The sequence below is a fragment of the Phaenicophaeus curvirostris genome, chromosome 1 (assembly GCF_032191515.1).
Source record: "Phaenicophaeus curvirostris isolate KB17595 chromosome 1, BPBGC_Pcur_1.0, whole genome shotgun sequence".
NCBI classification, from domain to species: Eukaryota; Metazoa; Chordata; class Aves; order Cuculiformes; family Cuculidae; genus Phaenicophaeus; species Phaenicophaeus curvirostris.
Genome location: NC_091392.1, coordinates 154,184,030 through 154,207,854, shown reverse-complemented (window position 1 = coordinate 154,207,854; position 23,825 = coordinate 154,184,030).

Here is a 23,825-nt window from a genome sequence, read left to right as displayed (position 1 = left end):
GTACTAAGAAACAAATCCCTCATTTAGATGATACAGAAAACTTAATTCCATAGTACACTTCCAAACATCCACTATTTATCCTAGTGACATTTTTCTTTTCTACAAGTGGAACACGCTGTTCACCAGAATGACAGATGATCTCCACAGCTACTATCAGGACTCCTTCTTAAAGATGCAAAGGAAGATCCAAGTACATATACTGATTATTTCATCTGTTCTGTTTTCTGCAGGTTATATATTTCTCACTACACAGGTAACAAAATAAAGATAAGAAAATCAGTGCCAGTATTTGTTATCATTTTTGCTTTTTTTCAGATGTGTTCACTCATGAATAACAGGGTGAAATATTAAATTCATTGCTGTCAGATTTAATTTTAAATATATTATATTCTATATTTACTTTCGAAAGTAATCACTGTATATGGATATTTATTTCTAAAGCATTCCTTACTAATTTACTCATGTCAAGAAATGAGCCAAAGGCAGAAACTGGAAAGAAATCAATAATGAAATCTGTAGGATGACGACTTTCTTAGACCTTCTCTCAATACCGTCCTAACTCAACATTTTCATGCTTTTTTTTAATACTTTGTTGAAACAGCAGCATATGTGATTAAGGAGGTACACCATCAAAATACCAGCTGTTAACTGCTAGTAACAGATTTTGAGAAGTGATTTCTTAAGAAAGGAACTAATAGATAATTAACTTACACGTTTCTTAAGTATCTGAATGTTGTTTTTATGAAGACATTTGTTATTATCAACTTTTAATCATGGTCTACAAAATGAGGTAATTAAATTGCATTTATTTGTTTAAGTAGAAGAGGACCTGGTGAGACCAGCACTACTTTTCAGTAGTTCTTTCATTCCATGTAAAAGGATTTACAGAATCATAGAATTTTTTAGGTTGGAGAAGACCTTTAAGACCATCAAGTCCAACTGTAAGCTCAACAGTACCAAGTTCACCGCTAAATCATGTCCCTAAGCACCATATACACACATCTTTTAAATAACCTCCAGAGATGGTGACTCAGCTAAGTCCCTGAGTAGCCTGTTCCAGTTCTTAACAACCCTTTTACTGAAGAATTTTTTCCTAATGTCCAGTATAAACCTCTCCTTGTGCAACCTAAAGCCATTTTTTCTTGTCCTATCACTTGTTACTTTGGATAAGAGACCAACACAAGCCTTGCTACAACTCCTTTCAGGTAGTTGTAAAGAGCAATAACATTTCCATCAAAACAAAGGCTATTTGAACAATTTTTTAATATATGCAGCAAAACTTACTCCATTTTCTCAACGAAACTCTTGTAAATTCTTTGGTTTTTTTTTTTTTGGTGAATCATCAGTTAAATATTCACTATGTAGATTGGATAAGAAATTTCTGACATACAGATATTCTGCAAAGTAATTAGATTTGCCACCACTTAGATTTTGTATGATGTTTGATCGCTTATGTATTTTTTGTTCATTCTGATTACCTAGCTAGAAAATTTGAAAGAAAATAATGATTAATAAAAATTAGTTATCAATAAACACAGTTATTTTGTGTCTAGACTCTTAAACTTGTAGGATTCACTAAATGCTTTCCTGATTTTTCCAAACTGGGTGAGAGCTATTAATTCACAAATGAAATTATATTTAAGGCTATGCATTAATGTTTTTCAATGATTGTTCCAAATCTATGGAGGAACGTTTAGTGCATAATATATAAAAATATATACCAAATAGAATAGCCAAATTAGTTTACATGGTTTAGATACTTTAGTATTTTCATTATAGTTTCAGTTTCCACCACTTAAGCAATATAAAGACCATGTGACACCTTTGGAGTGTTTTATCTGCATTCTACTAGTTTCAGAAAAACTTAAATTTGTAGTATTTTTGTTGTAGATATGCTCAATCTATGTGAATGTTCATGTATTAAAATTCTTTTGAAAAATCTAACTTAAAACTTCATTTAACTTGAATATATTTGTAAGCTTTAAAATGTGAAAGAAAAGTCCATACCCTAGAGTAATGTAAATACTGTAATACTGAGCACTGCAATTTTAAGTAGTATTTGCCTGGCTGCAAGAACATGGTAAGAGTAGACTGGTAAAAGGTCAGAAACTTAAGAATTTTGTGTGGGAATCCAAAGACAAAGTAAAAAGGACAGGGTGTGCCTTAAACCCTGTCCCTCTTTTTGGATTAGATATTTTATATACTGGATATTTAGCAGCTCTTTCCAAGTCTCATTATATCTTATAATCTTCTTCCAACGCAAAAGTCTAAATTTTTCTTTAAGAAATTGGACAGTAATCACTCTCTTTGTCATAAACAAAATTTTATTATGGACAAAAGATAACACCCCATATATAGGTAGACAAGAATTTATCATAAATCTCATAAAATATTTTTGTAATCTAATATAAAAATCACAGAATCATAGAATCACTAGGTTTGAAAAGACTCACAGGGTCATCAATGCCGACCATTCCTATCAATCACTAAGCCACAGCCCTCAGCACCTCGTCCACAAGTCTTTTAAACACCTCTAGGGATGGTGAATCAACCAGCTCCCTGGGCAGCCTGTTCCAGTGCCCAATGACCCTTTCTGTGAAGAATTTTTTTTTTTTATGTGAAGCCTGAACCTCCCCTGGCAGAGCTTGAGGCCATTCCCTCTTGTCCTGTCCCCTGTCACTTGGGAGAAGAGGCCAGCTCCTTCCTCTCCACAACCTCCTTTCAGATAGTTGTAGAGAGCAATAAGGTCTCTCCATTAACAGTTATACTAATCTAGGCACAGAAACACTAACAGTCATAATTCGAATTAATATATAAACACTTCAAATACCTAACACTGTTACACAGAACAACCTATTGTACTTTCTTTCCTCTCTGGCATTAAGGTTACTCTTCAAAAGATCTCCTGGATCTAAAGGTCAATGGTGACTGTCTTCCTCAGGAAGAGAGGTGGGCCAACACAGCAAGTCATCAGTGTCCAAAGGTATTTGTCTGCAGGAATCCAGTACTGGTTCTGAGGGGCCATTCCACTGCAGTCTTGGGTCTTCCTAGATTAATTTTATATATTTTCTTAAAACAGCCTGCTTCCTTATCATCAACTGCTGACTAAACTGTGAAAGCTTCAGAGCAACCTCCTCCACTTTCCCTTGGGACAACAGGACTCTTGCTTGTTATACAGTGGCTGCTGGGCCTTTACCATACCTGAGATGCAGTTAAAGCTAAAATTCTTTAGGCAACATCTATAGACTAAAACTCTCTCAGTCGAAGACAAGTCAGGTGAGTCCTGAAATACTGTGCTGCCTAGTGAATGCACAGCCTGTGGGCTTCAGGTTTTTTATGTTTAGAGCAATGGGCTGGACTTCAAGACCTGGGTAACAGTGGGTTAGGCTGACGAATGAGGTGTGAGAGTGTGAGGAATCTTACCTTCATTGTTTTTCCGCTTGGTCTGAAACATTTCTAGAGTAACTGCATTACAGAAAAGTAGTTGGAATAAAGAAAAAGTGAGTGAACAAGGACTTTAATTCACTGCTTATGACTTTCCCTTGGGACATCTGGAGTTTGGATTCAGCTCCAAGGGCTGATTAAGTGTTTGAAGTCTGAAGTGCATAAATAGAAACTCTGGTTTTAAGTCACCTCACGCAGAGGAGAAATTAAAACAACAATATCTCATGTCCTGGATGAATGTCCTAAGCACTAAATTCTTATCTAAAAGACATTGAAAATTCTTCTGGCCTTCTTCAGGAAAATGGTAGTTGAGTCTGCTTTTTTTATGGTGTTCATTCAACAAATGTATTCTGTGAACACCCTCTTGCCTGCTCTCTTCTCAATCCTCTGACCTTGAAAGTGAAAACAGTAAAAAAAATAAAATAAAAAAAATGTGCATTCTTGTGGAAGACAGGCTTGATCTAGAAGGCAGTAAATTATTACTGGTGAGTTCAAAGTGCCTTTAGACAAGGAGATAAGCAGAATTTTGGATACCTGAGGAATCTGTGCATCCCAAGGTTTCATGTTCCTAAGAGGGCTTGGGAGTCACAATACAGATTTAGTTACCCATATTCTACATATATTTGGCTCTGGAAGTTGTTGTTCAAATTACTTGAGCATTGAAATGTTAAGCCCAGATATGGCTAAATGTTTTGGATATCCGTGTGGCTGGATCTGAGGTTTTCTCTTCTAGTAAAAATACACTTCTGTTTTTTCTTTTTTTTTTATCTTTTCTATGTTGATCTCAAGACTCTTGTGGATACCATTAAAAGAACAACATTATTCTTCAGCATTATTTACGCACAGAATAATTAATATTAAATGGGAAACAAACAGGCAAGTGGAAATAATGCCTAGTGATGACTACCAAACCTTCTGCAGCATTTCAGGACTATGTGCACTGATACCCTTATTCATTTGAAGGACATGATGACAATGCAACACCTTTCAGAGACGTGTAGTTTGTGAACTGAAATAACAAGTTGCCTTCAATACTTTGACCATCACCGTACTAAACTTTGATGATTGTCAAAGAAACCTGCAATATAAATGCAGGAATATAATGGAATATCGGTGAGGAGGAATTGTAAAACATGGTTAATTGACCTTGCAACAGGGCTGTAGAGAAACAAATAAATCATGTAAATAATTGTTTAGAATTATGTGCATAAGAAGCAGAACCTTTAGTGTTTAGGTAACATAGATCCATGATAAACTCAGGGCCATTTTTGAAAACTTGCTTGAGATTTCTGCTCTACTGTGAGAAAGATCAAACACAGTGGAAAACTACTCTGCCGCTCACCGATAAAATACAGAGAAAGCAGCAGTTTAGTGATTCACACTTTCTATCAAGAACCAAGTTATGCTGTGCTTGCATTCCTGCTCGTGTTTCCTCTGCCAGAGTGCTGTTTTGCAGTTGACCTGGATTGTGAGGTAATGTAAATATTTTTTCTTTTCATAATGTCTATGGCTTTGTGGTGTTCCTGTTTTCTGCTGTGTTCAGCTCATACAATAAACAACTTATTTATTCTTTCTTAGTTTTTATTCTAGGGCATTCTTTTGATAAAAATAATCTCAGCTTATATTTTCCTGGGAAAACTCCCTGCTTTGGATAGGCTGATGAGGGTTAATCTAGGAAGGATTAAAGTGTCTGTTCACTAAAAATGCAAAAATATAATAGTTACTAACTTATCAAGGATCCATCAAGCCAATTTTGTTTTTCACAATGTTTGCACCCATCACTTCATGGTCCTAGAATTTACATGGGAAAAGACAGAGAACAGTTGGTTCTTGTCCATGTTCCTAAAACCACTCATTTTGCAGTTTCTTAGTATATACTCTAAGGTTAAGCTAGCTCTTGCAGCCCTTTGAAACTCTCCAGGTTCTCCTGCATCTTTTCAGAATCAAGCAGACAAGAGTTGTGCAACTGTGGGCAGACTGAGTTTACATGGTAGTATAATGTTCTGGTTATATTCCTTATTTCTTTCCTAATTATTCTTTACACATCACTTCCTTTCTTTTTAATTCTGTCAAGCACTGAGCTTATGCTTTTTATGAAAATCCCTGTCTCGCTTCTGGATAGTGATGGTCATTGCCAAGCCTAGCTTTTAATATTTGAAGCTGGAATAGTTTCTCTATGTATGCTACATTTTACGTTGATCTACAGTCAACTTCATCTTCCATTTTACTGCCTTATAAATCTCATAATGCTCTTTCTAATCTACTGTGCCCTTACTCCCTCAAATGACTTTATAAAATCAGCCAGCTTTCCACTCTTTACTCACCTTTCCAGATGTTTTTATATATTTATGCACAAAGATAAAATTTAGCTATTTTAATTTATATGTATACACAGCTATTTTAATATAATATATATATGCAACTATATATGTATATATATTAAAATAGACTTGAAGCTCTCTGTGTGACTTCCCCACACTGTGACAACTAACTTTTTGCTCTTATTCTCTGTTTTCTGTCAACCAACAGTTTTATAATGAAATGCTAGTACATGCCCCATTCCATCACAGCCTTCATTCTCAGCTGGTAGCAATGACACTAGCTCTATGACTGCAATTACTGTAACATATGGAAGCATAATCTTGCTGCCAAAAGTAGTCCCATTCTTGGGTGAGTGTCAAGCATAGGCGATGCGACTAATTCACCTGCCAAAATCTCCGCCAAGTTATGATTGTTCTACCTGACTGTGGCACTTGATTGCAGAAATAAATCCCAACCTGGTTCAACATGTCTCAGAGTAATTTATTGTATAGTATGTATTTATTCCTAGGTTGCTCAAAGTATTTTCAGAGTGACTTTAGATGCTACAGTTTGCTACTGTCTGTTCCCCTTATGAAAATTTGAACTATTCATTGTAACCAAGTCCAAGCATTATATTAGTTGTATAATTTACCTAAGTCTGTTTTTCTAAATAAGAGATTGCTTGTTGTGAGATGTTTCTTAATTAAAACTATTTATAAAGTCTAACATGCCCATGTTGAAGAACAGACATTCATCAACTGTATGTTTTAGATCAGAAGGAAAGTAACACAAAACAGTTGATTGCAAAAGCCTTGAATATATTAACCTGCTACTAGGCAATACTTGTGTGTTCATAATGATGGTAAGGAATTACCAGTCAGTTAACTAGAAGGAAAGAGATTCTCAAACCATAAGACCTTTCCTACAGGAGAGATTTAACATCATTATTTTTGAAATATGACCTTCCCAGCAGCATTTAAAATTATACTTCCAAATTAGAACTAATATACTCTCAAAACCAGTCTCAGTTACTGAGTGCATCAATTCCATTCCACAGAAAATGTGAGCTTTCAAAATAATGTTGGAAACTTTAAAGTACAGAGAAATGCAGGTATTCTTGAATCCTAAATAATAATATATATAATATAATGTATGAGGCACTAGCTAGGAATATTAAATGTAGATTCTTTTTGCTGTCAGACATGAAAATAAGATGTAAAATCAAATAAACCAGAATTTACTAACATTAGGAACATTTTTTTTACTTTTCTATTTCAATATATTGATATAACAAATAGTGAAATAAAAAATATCTATACTGTTCGTAAGCTAGCATATACAATTATTTGTTGCCAGGTTTCTTTTTGCAGATAATTTAATTTCTATTATATTTTACTTGTGGTGTGTGGCTGGAAGCTTCATTATAAGTTAATTTAGACCTTATAATAACAAAAAGATGGACAACATGGGTGGAAGACAGTGAGATATTTTCATAGAATTATAGAATGCTTTGGGTTGGAAGGAACCTTTACAGGTCATCTAGTCCAACCGCTCCCTGGCCCCCCTTTAGGAGCAGGGACATCTTTAACTGGAGTAAGTTGCTCAGAGCCCCATTCAACTTGACCTTAAATGTTTCCAGGGATGAGGACTCCACTACTTCCCTGGACAACCTGTTTCAATGTTTCAGCACTCTTATTGTAAAAAATTTCTTCCTTATATCTAGTCTAACTCTGCTATTCTTTATTTCAAAACCATTACTCCTTGTCCTGTCACAACAGGCCTTGCTAAAAAGTCTGTCCCCATCTTTCCTGTTGTCCCTCTTTAATTACCAGAAGGCTATTATGTCTCCCTGCACCCTTCTCATCCCCACACTGAACAACTTCAAATCCCTCAGCCTGTCCTCATAGGTGAAGTGCTCCAGACCTTGGATCACTTTCATGGCCTTCCTCTGAACCCAGTATTCTAGAGGCTGTTAATTAACCTCCTATCTCCTGTGCTAGTGGATCTTCAAAGTAGAGGAATACAGTTCAGTCTAATGAAAATAAATCTGGTTCGTGACGCTGAAGTGAGGGATTACTCCAGAATAAAAGTGAACGTTTCTGAGAGGTGTGTGAAACACTTCCCATCTTTTTATTTTTGTTTCATATAATAATATTTGATGTGATTCTAAACTTTTAGGAAGACGAACGTCTGTAAATTTTCTCAAACATTAACAAAATTCAGACAGATTAAAAGTAAGAGATTTCTTCTGTCTCAGAGAATGACCTGATGTTTAGCCTGCAAAAAAGGTACTCATCTGAATATCAGGTACAGATATTACACACCTAATGGGACCCATCTAACTTCCAAAGTATTTATCTATCTCACACACACACATGCAGATACATTCATGTTTTGAACAAATGCATATACACCTTTAACATCTAGGAGCCAGAGCCATAGTACTTGACTGAAAAAAAGAAGTACATGTGAAAGAAGAATTCAAAACCTTTCCCACTAGCTTTGCCTTAACTGCTGTGACTATAGATCAGTATATCTGATTGCGTGCTCTCATTTTGATTCTATTATTCTTACATTTGCACTTCTACAATTATTCACCATAGAAAAAAGGCAGAAAACTATTTTTAGCACACAAAAGTAGTCTTTTAACTGCCAAGAGTCTATCCTGGAGGATGGCAACAATTGATGTGGGAGTAGAATCAAGCTGTTACTCTTCCCAGGGAAACCTTTTTACCAACAGTCACGCAGCAGTATTTCATCTCTCCTTTCATTTTACATTGACAGACAGTACAGCTGCTTTGCTCTGAACTCACTAATGCCTGCTGTGTATGCATCTATGTATGTTTGAGTTTTAGTTCTCACCAAGATTGTTTTGAAGCAAATCTCCCGATTTCACCAGTTATTCTACTTCACTTTATATCATAGAAATGAGTTCATTTTGGAAACAAACCAGCAAATCGTGTTACAGAAGGATATCTAATGTGATCTAGTTGCTAATAGACATTCAGTTCATGGGACCAGACAAAAGCTACACCAAAATTAAATACCTGAACTGTGCAACAGGGAACGTCAGGACTTCAGCACGTATTGTTTTACTCTGCAGGTAATCACCTATTCCTACACCCTGCTTGCTAATGCAGATACAGCCTATGTGCATTGACCAGTCAGAACAACACTAATTAATATTGACATTTCACAGATCTTTTAAAAATCGAGGTACTTTTTAGAGACTGAGTCAGGACAGAGTTCAAGCAGGAGCCTAGGATCTCAGCTAGGCAAACTCAAACTTTTGAACCAACTCAGTCTCTTGAGTGGTTAAGAAATTTTGGGTGGTCAGCCTGATTATATCTGTGCTAGCAAATAGAATAAGGAAGAAGGACAGGAGTGAAGACACAAGTGCAGGGTCATCCATACTATTTCACCATTGAGGTACTTTTGGTCTGAGAAAACTAAAATAATTCTTAGACAACGGGCATACAGAGAACAAGGGAAAGAGAAGACCAGAGACTCCTAAAAAAACGTGGCTGATGCCATATTCTGAGAGAAAAGTTCACCTCTCTCCAAAAGGTGTTGATAAAGCATGGTATCTTCCTCACGTAATACTGTTGTGTTGCTCACTAATTCCTGTCCACATCAGGTAGGCTCTTCCAGGATAATAGGTTCTAAGAAAAGAGGAAGTCTGAAACCAGGGACCTAAAGCAAAGAGCCCATAGAGAATGAATTCTTTACAACAATCCATTACTTTATTCCTTCTATCAGGAAGTAAATTATTTGATATCTATTGAGAAACTTCTATAATACTAAACACTTATCAATGAGAATAGTAAAAACAAACCACCATTTCAATACTGGTCAACACAGTACTGACACAAAGTTAATATCAATACAAAAGTTGCCTCTAAAGAATCCAAGAAAATATTCAAAAGCCTTCCAGTTTCAATAGTTTCACAAAGAAAATCATACTTGCGTAAATAAGGAAAAAAAGACAAAAAGTGGATGTTTCCAGCTGGACAAAGATAATAGGACAGTAGTAAGCCTGAAAAAAAAAACCATGAAGGAAAGAGTAAAAGAGATTCTAGAAAAACTTGTGAAGCAGTCTGATAAAACCAGTTTCCATGGCATTTATTTGGGATTCATGAGACATTAGTAAGATTATTATTACCTATTACATAGAGTTTTCAAGTGCTTATCTTATTTAGTACAAAGAATTCAAGTGTGTTTTGGAACTCGCTTCTGTATTCCATAGTATTTTCTTGAAAAACTGGGCTTGTAATATCTACAGTCAATAAATAGTCAATAGTCCATATAGTAATATGATACCAGAAGTATTGCCTGAATCAAGACTGTTAAATGTAGTTTGTTGTTGACTGTAGCTTTTAAAACAGATCGCAAATTCTTTGAGGTAAAATTTCCATGCTCAATTTCAATTTAAATGTTATTTTTTTCAAAGGTCAGGAAAATATAAGCTACTTTGGAGTTACCTGAGCATGTAAACACATTTATCACACCTAGATATTATTTTTTTCTCACTCTGGTGTTTTAAAAAAAGCTTCATTTTCAAATGTGGCATATAGCATGTGCTGTCACTTACAGGAAGCATATACTCTGAAGAACAGAACAGAAATTAAAAATAAGTACATACAGAGAAAAAAGAAATTATATGAACCATAGTGTGTTAACAATTTTTAAGTATTTGTTCTCATTCTTCAAGGTGGGAACAATCTTGCTAACATTTTTGTAGCTGTAAGGTTCTATATTGTGCTATTTTACTGTTGAACATGCACATATCTGGAAGTAAAGAAAGCAAAACAACTGCATCTGTTATTTTATGTGTGCCAAGATGCAAAAATATTAATATACAAACTGAGAGAAATCAACACAAAAAATAGTCTTTGAAAGGTTTAAACAAACAAAAAAAGATAATACCATAAGCTTTATGGGCTGATATTATAAAATGGCTTAAGATAAAAATTGAACACTTGTTTTCTTCCTTGTTCAGAACATTATTTAGTGGAAGAAAAGTATAAATCCAGATGTAAAATATTTCTCCTTGAATTTTAACTTTAAGTTTCACACTGGTTTTCAATACCTCACTGAACCCCAAAATTACTGATCACATGAAGTAGCTACAAAAATATTATCTTTCTACAAAACTCAGCTGTCAAGGTTTTATTTAGAGGAAAACTAGAAAAATTCTTAGATTTCCTTATTTAAGGTTTAGAAAGGAAAAAAAAATTGAGTCATCCTATGTATAACTATTCAGGCTGTTTTGATGAAAATTACATCCAGACAGAAATAATGTGTATTATCTCAAATTTTTCTTCACAGTTGTAACAATAATAAAGTACAAAGGGTCATATCTTGTAAAGTATTGCATATTTTTACTTAGTTCAAAAAATGAAGATGCTTATAGATGCCATAGTATTTTAAAAATATAGAAAATTATAAACATATATTTTTTAATTTTATTATTGTATAACAGTGGAAAAGAAAAGAACATTTTAGAATTTAAAATACAGAAGGAGGCTTGATTTTTTTAATAGAGGTTTCTAGAAAAAAAACTAAACAACCTCCACTGGCTTCACAGGAACTAACCATTCTTAATATAGCCAAGATGTATATTTTCATATGGCTTCAGGAATGTTGAAGTTGTCTTCCTGGTCATTAATAATGTGGGCTAATATAATTTGTGTGAAAGCTTGTATATTCTTATATCTCTAAGCCTTTTTTTTTTTTTCCTGGAAGGATGAGAAAGGTATCAAATATTGTTTTGTAAAGAATGATGTCCGAAGTACTCATTTCCTGAGCACAGAGAAAAATAGTAATCAATCAAGAGAACCTAAAGTTGTCTCTTGATGGTTGTGTAGCTGCTCCAGTTCCCCAGGGGGACAAACAGAAGGAATAGCACACTGATTAAGTAGGTAAATGTAGCCTTTGTGCAAAGCTTAGGGGTAGAATCTGGAATTTTTTATTGATCTGTCTGTGATTTATCAGGTTCTATATTTCCTGCCACCTGTGTTCAATTTCCTTTACCAGCCTGTAACGGGGGAGTTTCTAACACTTACAATACAAACTCCTGTTCTTGCCCTATTTGATGACACAGTTTATATATTTTCTGACTCTTCCCTGATGTTCAAAGATCTTTGCTCCTCAGGGCTTACACAGAAAGTGTAGCACTGAAAGCTTTTTGTATGTAGACAGTGAGATCTTCAGAGCAGACTGTTTTTCTTATTTCTGCCAGTAAAACATAAAGCACATTTTCAAGAGATTAAAAATAAACCTTCCTACTCACTATCCTCTGTGGTAGGCACCTGGACACACCTCATATTAATTAATTCTTTTGGCTTGCTCCTTCAAGATTCTGAGGGCCTTTCAGTTCATGTTGGACTTCAGAAGAGGGAGTGACATTTTCCAGGCTCTTTCTGCAAAGCCAGCATCTTTCAAAAATTGAGTGCTTTCCAATAACATTACATCTGTAGGGAAAAAAATATTTTATTTACATATATTGTAGCCTGTGGAATTTAAATATTCATTTTAATCAGCCTTTTGTTTTTTATGTGGCAACCAGTTCTAAATTAATAAAGTAATATACTGTTATATTACATTTTGTTTCTTTCCTTCTGGACATACAAAAGATGATTAAATTCCTGTTGTAATGTCCTGAATGCATGCATTGCACACTAGTCTTTCTAGCTAAGTTAAGACATGATTAGAAATAAAATTCTTAGTAAGTGGTGAAGTATTGCTGTTAATATAGCTGAATTTTAATAGGGGTTAACATGGGCTTAGTATAGCACTCACATTTCAGCCTAGAAAATGCTTTGACATTGCTCATGACATTGTGAAATCATTATCAGTGTATATGTTAAGTATTAAATCAGAAGAAAATGAGACAATAAAACCAGTAATATTTTACTCACAAAAGCCACATCGTAGGAGTTTGTATTGTGTGGATGATACAGTAAATAGAAATCCTTTCATTTTCTATACGTTAAAAAAGAGTACAGGAAGTATTAAAATAAGATTTCAAATATAGATTATAGATACAGAGAAAACAAAGAATTACTGAACTTAAATGCTCTTAAAATGAGGATTAACACCAGGTTTTTATTCACACATTTATTAAAGAAGACATCTCACAAGCCTGTAATGATTTCCCAGTTAGGAATATTTTCTTAGATTTATCAATGGATCTAGCGGCCAGTCTAAATATCCACAATTACCCAATTGTTCTTAATGTTACAAGTAACTTGCAGTGATTAAGGAACATCTTTGCACTTATGATAAGATTCAAATAGGTTTTGAACACCTAGATTTAAATTCTGAAGGATTTTAGATGAGTTAAAAAATTCCCAACCCAACTCTGCAGACATTTTTGACATCTGAGATCACTTTGGTTGAAAACTTCGAGAGAGATAGAAGGCTATCTGGACAAACACCATGATGCTGTTTGGGATCCACTTCCTCTGATGAAGTACAGCTGTGCTCAGAAATATCTTCAGAAATACAGCAGCTGATAGTATCTATGTTTTTTTTTCTCATAGTCTTGATAGGATTAAAATCTACTGGCTGTGTACTGAGACTAGTGATATTTAGTATCTTCATCAAAGACATATATGCAGGGATTGAACATGCCCTTGGGAAGTTTGCAGATGACAGCAAGCTGAGGGGTGCATTTCATTTTCTTGAAGGAAGGGATGCCACTCAGAGGGACTTGGGCAGGCTCTAGAAGTGGGCCTGTGTGAATCTCTTGAGGTTCAAGAAGGCCAAGTGCAAGGTCCTGCACTTGGGTTAGGGCAAACCCTGATATCGATACAGGCTTAGCCATGAAGGGACTGAGAGCAGCTCTGCTGACATTGACCTGGGGCTACTGGTGGATGAGAAGCTGCATATGAGCCAGCAATATGCACGCACAGTCCAGAAAGCCAATTGTATCCTAGGGTGCTTAAGAAGAATCTTTGCCAGCTGGTCAAGGGAGGTGTTTGTCCCTTTCTACTCTGCTCTGTTGAGAGCCCACCTAAAGTACTGTATCCATCTCTGAAGTCCTCAGTACAAAAAAGATATGTATCTGTTGGAGGGTAGCCACAGAAGGGCCACAAAAATGATCAGAGAGATGGAACACTTCTCTTATGATGAAAGTCTAGGAGAGTTGGGGTTGTTCAGGCTGGCAAAGAGAAGGCTCCAAGAAGATCTTTCTGTGGCCTTTCAGTACTTTTAGGGGGCTTGTAAGAAGGACAGAGACAGACTTTTTGCCAGGGCCTGTAGTAATGGGATAAGAAGCATTGATTTAAAGCTGAAAGAAGATAGATTTAGATTGAGTAAAAGGACAAAATTTTTTACAATGAGAGTAGTGAGACACTGCAACAGGATGTCCAGAACACTCGTGGATGTCCCATCATTGGAAGTTTTCAAGTTCAGATTAGATAAGGATTTGAGTAACTTGATCTAGTGGAAAATGTCCCCATCAATGGTAGGAGTGTTGGACTAGATGATCTTTAAGGTCCTTTGCAACCCAAGTCACTCTATAAATCTATGATTTTTCTAAGGTAAGCAACGTATGATAAAAACTTTTTCACATAGACTTGTTCATACCTGGACCACATGAAGATTTCTGTGATCTCTTGTAATCAAAATATTGCTCTCTGTTGCATCTTAATATGTGCTTGTGGGAGTCAAAGGATGTCAAGTAGAAAAGAGTAACAGCTCAGAGAAGGCCAAGATTAATTACGATGTAAATGGATTAGATGCATGTTTTGGAGTCAACTGAGAGAGCAGAAAGAAGCAGAAGTGATTGGTGCTGCTTCCCACTGTGCATTCAAAGGAGTCTGAAGACCATATCACTATTAATTTGCTACTAAATATACCACACTTTCTAGATTCGTCACAGCAGCAAATTTCATAGGCTTGTTTTGCATTCGCAATCACTCATTCTTTTTCAAAGTAAAATTATATTTTTTCACTCTCTGTATGAAGTTTCAGGTAAGATCAAAGTCCTGAACTGTAACATTTCATAACGTGATTCAGTACCCTGTGTAGTGTTATTAGAATACAGATTTTTAATTTGCCATGTTCTTTTCTGCTGTCCTTATCTAGTCCCACTAAGATGTTTGGGCTCCAGAAATTTCAGTCACAGCAGGAATGGAGGAAGGTGTTTCCCTTTCAGCTATGTGTCAGAGGTCAAAATAGTCACTCAGCTAATACATTTGAAGATGACCGTTCATTTGTATGGTCTCTTGTTCTTCAGTGAGGCCAATCAAGGGGTCGTGAATTATCTGTGACAGTTCTTGGCTGTTCAGGGCAAAAACAGGTGTCCCAAAGGCTTTAGATGCCGGTTTGGAATTTCCTACAAAAATAAACAGTATTTATTTTTCATACTGAACATCTGGTTCTTCACCAAGAAACCCCTCAGAAACTATTTGCCCTCAAACAGATAATTAGTATATACTGCTTGGGGAAATTTGCATGCATCCATAATTTTATTTCTTTGGGATGGTGGGATATGAGAAACAAAAAGAGAGAATTAGCAAGTAAATGATGAATCAAATAATCTTAAATTATTCAGATTTGGATTAAAGAAATCAATGCATATGGGAGTTACCTTTCATATTATATATAAGTGCAATTTTCATGCATTTTTGGCCCCTAGCGAACAAATTACAGTCATTAAAATGCTACAATATGTATTGGTTTGTGTCTGTTAATGCAACAATTTCCTATATTTTAATATTAATTTTCCTGTTTTTAAATAATAATACACCAGAAAAAAATCTGTTACAAAGTCATATCTCCTACCAACAAACATATATAATAATTCAAAACAATCTATTGGTACATATTATCTACAAAGCAAAGAGTATAATTGCTGAGCGTAAAGGAAAATGTAACTACTTTCCATGAGATTGGATCATAAAAGTGAGATTGTACAGCTGAAAAAAGTTACTAAATTTGAAATGACAAAATCCAAAACCTCCAAAAGGGATGAAGATGGAACTGCAAAAAAAGAAATCCTTTCTTCCAACTGCAACTTTTACAACCAACTTTAATAAACTATTATGTTTTGTAAATTGTCTGTCATGGTGCGTCAGGTACCTTCTCTTTTAATTAAGTAGGGAATATATAAAATGAGTTAAAATTCAAGTATTACACCCCTCTGTCTCAAAGATGGTAGATATACAGCACTGACAGATCTCCACAGTGATGAAGAGAAGCACATAGAATCATAGAATCATAGAATAACCAGGTTGGAAGAGACCCACCGGATCATCGAGTCCAACCATTCCTATCAAACACTAAACCATGCCCCCCAGCACCTCGTCCACCCGTGCCTTAAACACCTCCAGGGAAGGTGAATCAACCACCTCCCTGGGCAGCCTGTTCCAGTGCCCAATGACCCTTTCTGTGAAGAATTTTTTCCTAATGTCCAGCCTAAACCTCCCCTGGCGGAGCTTGAGGCCATTCCCTCTTGTCCTGTCCCCTGTCACTTGGGAGAAGAGGCCAGCAATGAGGTCTCCCCTCAGCCTCCTCTTCTCCAGGCTAAACAACCCCAGCTCTCTTAGCCACCCTCGTAAGACCTGTTCTCCAGCCCCCTCTGATTGGCCCCACATGATTGGCTCCTCTGAGTTTCTACTGCAAATGTCTGCTGATTTAGGATGTGATAGGGACACAGAAGACATGGTTAGACAACAAGATCACTTAGATTACAAGGAGCTTCTTTGATATCAAAGAAGTGAATTTGAAAAAAACCCCAAACATTTACAATACATACTAAATCATAGATCTATGCATAGAGTTGCCCACACATGCATACGTGCAAAGATATGCACATTTACATAAATAAATGTGTTCAGCATACTATCATTTGTCTAGCAATGCTAATTAATTCCATAATGGAGAATGTGGGAGTATGCTGTTGAACTCCTGTCAACTCAAGATGTCCTCTTTTGCCAAAAGAAAATGCTGGGCTCTGTGTTTAAAGCAACATTCCTTGCACTTACTGACTTGTGATCAACTAATAGGTAGTGTCTTACCTTGCTGGACTCCTGCTGAGGTCTTGACTGTGGGAATACTGCTGCCTTTCATACCACAAGATCTCAGTCCATACAAAATGGGAACTTTGTATAAACCATCGTAGAGGAGCAGTGCGTTTTTAGACAATCATCTGTTCTTGGAAAGGAAAGATTTCCAACTCTTGCTGAGTTCTTTTAGATTCTGTGAAGCAGACTGCCTTTCTCTTTTGTAAGGAAGAAGCTGGGTGCTGTCAGAAAATAAAGAAAAAATTTAGAAATTTTCATTGAGAATCCAAATGTTGATTTGAAAATGTATTAGAGTGACATACTACTCTGCTTCACTTAATATGCTGAATCTTTTCAGAATTTCCCTGGATTCCATATCAAATTTCAGATCCCTCTCTGTATGTTTAAATGCCATATAGAAGTATGCTTCTTTGCATTTTTCTTAACAAATCTTTGATGTCCTTTAATCCTCTGTAGATTCCACCAAACTATAAATGAGTTATACCCTTAGTGTCTCTTATTTCCTGATGGTAGGATATCATTCTTGAGTAATGAGCAGGCATTCAAAGGCACTTATGGCAATACATGTGGATAGGCTAGTCTTAAATTTGATGGAAGATATTGCAAAGATTTTGCTTGAGGATGTGAACCAATGTTAAGATAATAATTCTTCCTACATTAAAGGGAAGGAGTTAATTGGAGAAGACTTAACCGATCTTTATTCAGTACTTCAAGAAGTTGTTGGGTTTTTTTTCCCCAGTTGTGAGTTTTTATCTTGAAAAAAGCAAGTCTTTATTTGAAAGCAAAGTAGTTTTTTGTCCGTCTGTAACAGGTAAAACTGAATGTAAAATATGTCTGTAGTTCAAGCTAATATGGCAAGCAGCCAGCCTGCTTTTCAATACTGCTCCATTTAAAACACTCCTTAATTTAAATGTTATGAACTAAGCGTATCATGTAGATACGTGTTCACTAATTTGGATACTGAAAAGCATAAGAATGTGGAACTAGTATGAAATGAGTAAAAGATTATAATTTATTCACAGGGCTTTCAACTATGTCTTATTCTTTATTGTTCATGTCTAAAATATCAATCAAGATTAAAAGTATTTGAGATAAAGATGATGAGTCTGACTCTTAAATTTGCTGCTGTGCTGCAAAAATACTCACTGAATCTTTTGCAGAATAATTTATTAACTATGGCTTTTAATGAAAAAGATAAGGACAGACACTAACTTCAACTTTATTGCATGTGCCTTTTCAGTCGACGTTGCAGTAGTCTTTGCAGATTTTTGCAAATCGGTTTTCAGTAGAAGCACTGGATGTCCCTAGACTGGAGGGCCACTAAGACAATCTTCTTTTCTATCTTTCAGTTAACTCTGAGCTAAACGTAATCATCTGGGCCTTCTTTCATTTTCCCTTTGTGTAATATCTAGCATATAATAAACACCTTATATACAAAAAAATAATTAAGAGAAGTATTTTCCTCAAACAGTATTAGAGAAGTAATAAAGATATTACAGCAAAAATGAAGTCACTCTTGGTCATTTGGAGTTCGCGTTTTTCAGCCATTGTGACTATTTGTTTGCCCAAGTTCAACAAAAATCTAGTAATAGTTTACAAGTGTTCATATGCTTGGAAATCTATTGGCAGGTGTGTTCAGCAGCAGGTGCAGTCATAGCCATCAGCAACTACTTCAAAGAATTTTTCTTGCCTTCCTGCATCATGTATTTTAACGGGATTTAGGCTAAACCAGAGCTTTCCCTCAGGACTCTTGTCTATGCCAGACACAAAATCACCAGAGAATCAATTGTGTTCAGTTTTGATGTAGAAACACAGAACTAAACATCACTGGAGTACTGATATCAATGGAGGTCATCTCATCTCACACCTGTGTTTTACATTCTCCTGCAGCAAGTGACAAGACAGACCTCTACACAATGCTACCTATATTAATCTTAACAATGAAGGAACAATTAATGAATATATTCAACTCCAATTCCATAAAAAAAAGGTATGAATGATGTCACTCTGCTCTAATTCCATAAACTTGTGTCAAATCTGTAACTTCAGTTTGTATAAGTCATGATAAATACATGAATACTGGTTTTGTACCTAATATTAGTAAAGATTTCACTTCTGACTATTGTGTGAACACATCTACCACCCAGAGTAGTTATCTCTTTTCTGTAGTCACATCTGAAGCATTTGCTTGGTCTTTGATTTTGGAGTTAGTGTGTAAATACATATTAAAGACCTACCTCATTTATAAACTAAGATATAAATAAAGAAATGTAAAAGTTGCAGACCAGGACATAATTAGCAATATTATTATTCTCAAAGACCAGTCTTTGAGCATTCAAATGTAAAGCTGAAATACATTTAATAAGATTACACTTTGGATGGGTTTGATAATTAGTAGTGGATGACAAAAATTAAATGAGAATATTTAATAAGAGCTAGGCTAGATTGATATTCAAGCCTATTTCCTCTAATCAATTTTTTTTTTCCAAAAACCCCTTGTTTCTTACCCTTCAAGAATATTTGCTGTGTTCTATAATCAAACATCTGGACTATCACAAAGTATGGATGTGGTTCAGTTAGAAAATACAAAAATTCCAGTTCTGGTGTCAACACAAGGTCTAAGCACTACTTGCTGGATTTTATTAGTCGTGAAAGGAATAGATTAAGTTATCTGAGTAGACATACTCTAGGGGATATCAAGTTTCTGGCTGTGTTATTGAGTGAAAGTGAAATAGGGACAGTAATGCATTAGCACTTTCATGTTCTTATAAAGCTTCATGATCACTAATATATCATGCCAATGATTTCTCTTTTGTGTGTATCAAAAGACATTTGCACATTCTCTTGATTCCGCTGAACTAATGTATTATAACACATAATTTTTTAGTTTTCTTTCAGCATATTTTTATTTTTCAATGTGCAAGGTCATGATTTTAATTAACCAATTTCCAGATATTTACAACATTTTACTTAATGCAAACTATCTTGAAAACAAGACTTGTTATGGTTAACAACAGAAAAGTTTTCCATTATTCTTCTGAAAGACCACACTTATCCAGCCATAACTAATGTGTATTCATACTCACAATGCTAGGAGTTGAAGTGCTGTCAGCTTTTGTTGGGGCTGCCCTCCTTTATCCATTAGCTTATCTCAAGGGAAGATAGTTCTTCGGAGGCAACCTAAATTTCAAGCAAACTTCTGTCAGACAACTATTTTGGTAAGTGGTGTGACTGAGCACTGGGCAGAGGTCATACTGGACTCACTACTTTTTGTCCATGTTTAGAGCAAATGCTGGGAACCCTGATAACTGCAGGCAGTAATGTCAGCATTGTTCTACTCAGAATATAGAGAAAAAAATTATGATTTTATTTCTCTTCAGATCCAGCCACTGGATAAACTGGCTGATGGTTTGCTTTTGGAAACCCTGTACCTGTAGTAGCCAGACGTGATTCCATTCTTCTTTCCTTCTTTCATCTTCCACTGTTGCTGGTGAGCAAGGCAGACTAATAAACTGTTAGAATCTTAAAAGTTTGTTCCTTTAGAGGTCTTATTTTACCTGACAATGCTTACTTTTGAAGATATCATTTCAACTCGGTTTTACAGTAGGATTGATAAAACAATAAAACCCCTTTGAAGTTAAAATAGCTAAAATGAAAGCTTCTTCTGTTTAACCCACTTTTTACAAAACATTTCAAGAGACAAAATGGCTTAAAAGCAGACATTTTGTCAGGAGCCATGAGCTTCAGAAAAGCTGAACACTAGCTTCCTAGCACATTTCTAATTAAATATGCAATTAAAAAGCTTTCAGTGGCCCCTAAGGCTTCTCAGCCTAGTTAATAGAAAACTTCTCATCTTACTTTAACAAGCAAGATAAAACTTTTTTTAAAAAAATACCCACTCTTAAATAAAATGCCTTCCTACATTGTTCCCTCATTGTTCTTCAAAGATTTATTGTATGCTGAATCAAGCAGCTGAGGATTTTTGAAAGAAAAAACAATAAAGACAATGAACATTAAATAAGCTTTTTGAAAAGTTACAGTAATACAGACTGTATTTTTGGTAATTTTGGCGGGTGATGTTATGTGAAAGAGTACTGTGTTTTATGTGATTATTTTAAATTATTTAATGATTCGTGTTTCAGTTCAAAAATTCAGATTAGCTCTTTCCAGAGAAAATATTTTTACTTCAGTTGGACTATCAACATTGTTCCATCTCTTTCTCTATAAAATGTATGACACAAGTAGTGGAAGCCTGGTTGTAGTAACAGCAGTTATAGGACACTGATCTTTTAGTTCTGTGTCCTCCAAAGGATCTCTTATATTTTGGGGGGGCAAGTGAGGAGTGCAGGCTGCAGTTTTGGGACTGAAGCATGGATGAAAGATATACATGAAAATGGCAGGTGAACAATTATGATGGATGAGGGTAGTCAGAATACAAGCGAGGAACGGACACAGTCCTGTTTTCAATGGGGTGGTCAAAGTGGAACAAAGTAGAGAGCAAATCCAACATAAATGAGACTATGGGAAGCATCCATCCAGAGGTATACTGAAAGCACTTTGTGCTGTCAAAGAGGCAATTAAAATTAATCTGTGCTGTAAAAATTCTTATACAATATTGCTGCTTTTGAATTGTGGTGTTGGGAATGTTTCTCACAGTAATATTAATCATAATAGTCAAGGCACATAAGTTTGCTGGCAAGACATACATTTCAAGTGTTAATTTCCTCTTCACTGTTAATGCTTCTTTTTCACATGCAAATCCTTTGTTCTTAAAAATCATAGATATTACCTCGACCCACCTTAAGTTGGTGGGACATGCAGTGGTGAAACAATATATATGTAGGTTCTAATTCTTTATTTCAAAAGAGAATGGTTCTTTGGGTTCTGCGATAAAGGTTTTGAGTTATAGTTAATTTTTTGTAACAGTTTATTTTAGCACAGTAAATAACTTGATGATATTTTTCCCTTAAAACCACAGTTAATTTTAGAATGTGAATAACTTGCCAAGTGTGCAGAAAAGTTTCCGTAGGGTTTAAAACTTAACAGAATAGGTTACATAGGAAACAGACAAATTTGTTATTTATATGTCCTCACATCTGTATTTCTCAAAACTACTTTTTAGTGACTTAGCTTTGTTAGGGACATTTTTTGACAAATTATTCCTGTCTTCATACGGCTACTTAATTTCAGTATCTGAATGTAATATAAGTATATGTGATAAAACAGTAACAGAGATATCTCTCTTAAAGGTAAGTGCATATTTTTAATCAGTCATGACTCTGAAAAGGGAACTGCATAAACAGGTTCAAATAAATCCAACAGAACCAACTTATGATACCCTCAAGGAATGATGACATACTAATTAAGTGATTTTAAAGATCTAATTTCCTACAGTCTTCAGGAAGTACAAAAATGTGCAGCACATTGTAGCCCTTGTCCAAAGGAAACCCTTCTCCTTTGTGGCTGCTCTTCTTAAAAAAGAATCTTTGGCTTTACACATATAAAAACCTCCCCATAACCTAATGGATCAGCTGACTGTGATCTGTCTTTTGCAATGGTTAGAGTCTTAGACTGTGTTTCTTCCATTTTTAATTTATTTGCAACTGAGTTAGGAGCACCATATACTGGAAAATCATAAATCAAGTTTTCCCTTCTATGCTTTCACATATAAGTGTGTGTGTATAAATATACACTTATTGTGTGATGAGGGCAGATACAAACTTGCTCAATGAGTGTCATGCAGTCAGGAACACATGGATTGCACTTGTTTTTTTTGGTGACTGATCTGTTCTGTGTTTTACCTAGGGAGAAAAATAAGGTGGAGTCAAATGGAAGTTTTCAGTTATGCAACTCTTCAAATACTTTAACTAAAAGAAGTAAACTCTTGGGACTGTATTTCTGTATTGAATATTCACTGAGGTAAAAATCCAGAAACACTCTTGCAGTCCAACCACTTACTAAAACACTAGTGTCAGGAGACGAACTCAGCTAATGCAATTTCCTAACAAAGCTGAACTTTTAGGATGCAAAGGAAAAGGGCATGAAGAAATATTATTTTACTGTGCATCTTGATTGAGACTTATTGCCATGGAATTTGTGTTTTGGATTTTGAAAGATACTTAAAGTAAGGTTAATTTTGCATAATTAATACAACAACAGTACCTCAGTGACTTACCCAAGGCATGATTTATTGCTATTGGAGGAAAACAAATGCTTCTAGAGTAAGTTTAATTAGACCTATGTTGTTCTATCAAGACATAAAAAGATATAAGGATTTCAAATGACAAACGAATAAATACACATAAATAAATGAGAAAGAAAAGTAATGTGCCTGAGGCAGTAAAAACTACAGAGGAGATTTCTGCAACAATGGCAATAGGACTGTGTCAGACAAAGGGAAATAACAAAAATAGAAAAAGGAGTATAGTCAACTTATATGAAAATGTGACTACTGCACACACATTTTCTGTGCCTTTAAAGACAGCTGTAATTTGCTCTTGTACGGATGGTAGCATGACAATAAATGACTAAGAGCTGTTGTAGGTATGAGGAGGTTGCTAATTTCAGATGAATTGTAGTTAAGGAAATCTCACAAATGAGCAATATTGTTGAAGTAATTTGCAGTTTACCAGACTTAAATGAAGAAAAGACATTAACATCATTGAGGCCTGTCTCTCAAATGTCTCAGTATCCAAAATATCCAAGTCACTAATGGTGAACAATAACAGGCAGTATTGATGCCAGAGAAATGCATCAGCTGCCTAAGATTCTATATTAGTAACACTATTCAGAGTAAATTAATTCAATGCCAGGAAAAGGACTTCTATACAATATGACAAAATAATTTTCAACAGATTCTTTTCTGAGTTGAGCTGAGCTATTTGGTAGGCAAACCTGGAAGGTCAAAGAACTGTAAGAATCTACTCCAAGTATAAAAAAGACATAACACCTCTACCTTTCCTCCATACTGATTATTTAGGTAGAAGTCACAAAGTAATATCATTTAAAGATAAGAAGTCTAGACAAAGTAATGCTTTCCTGTATCTT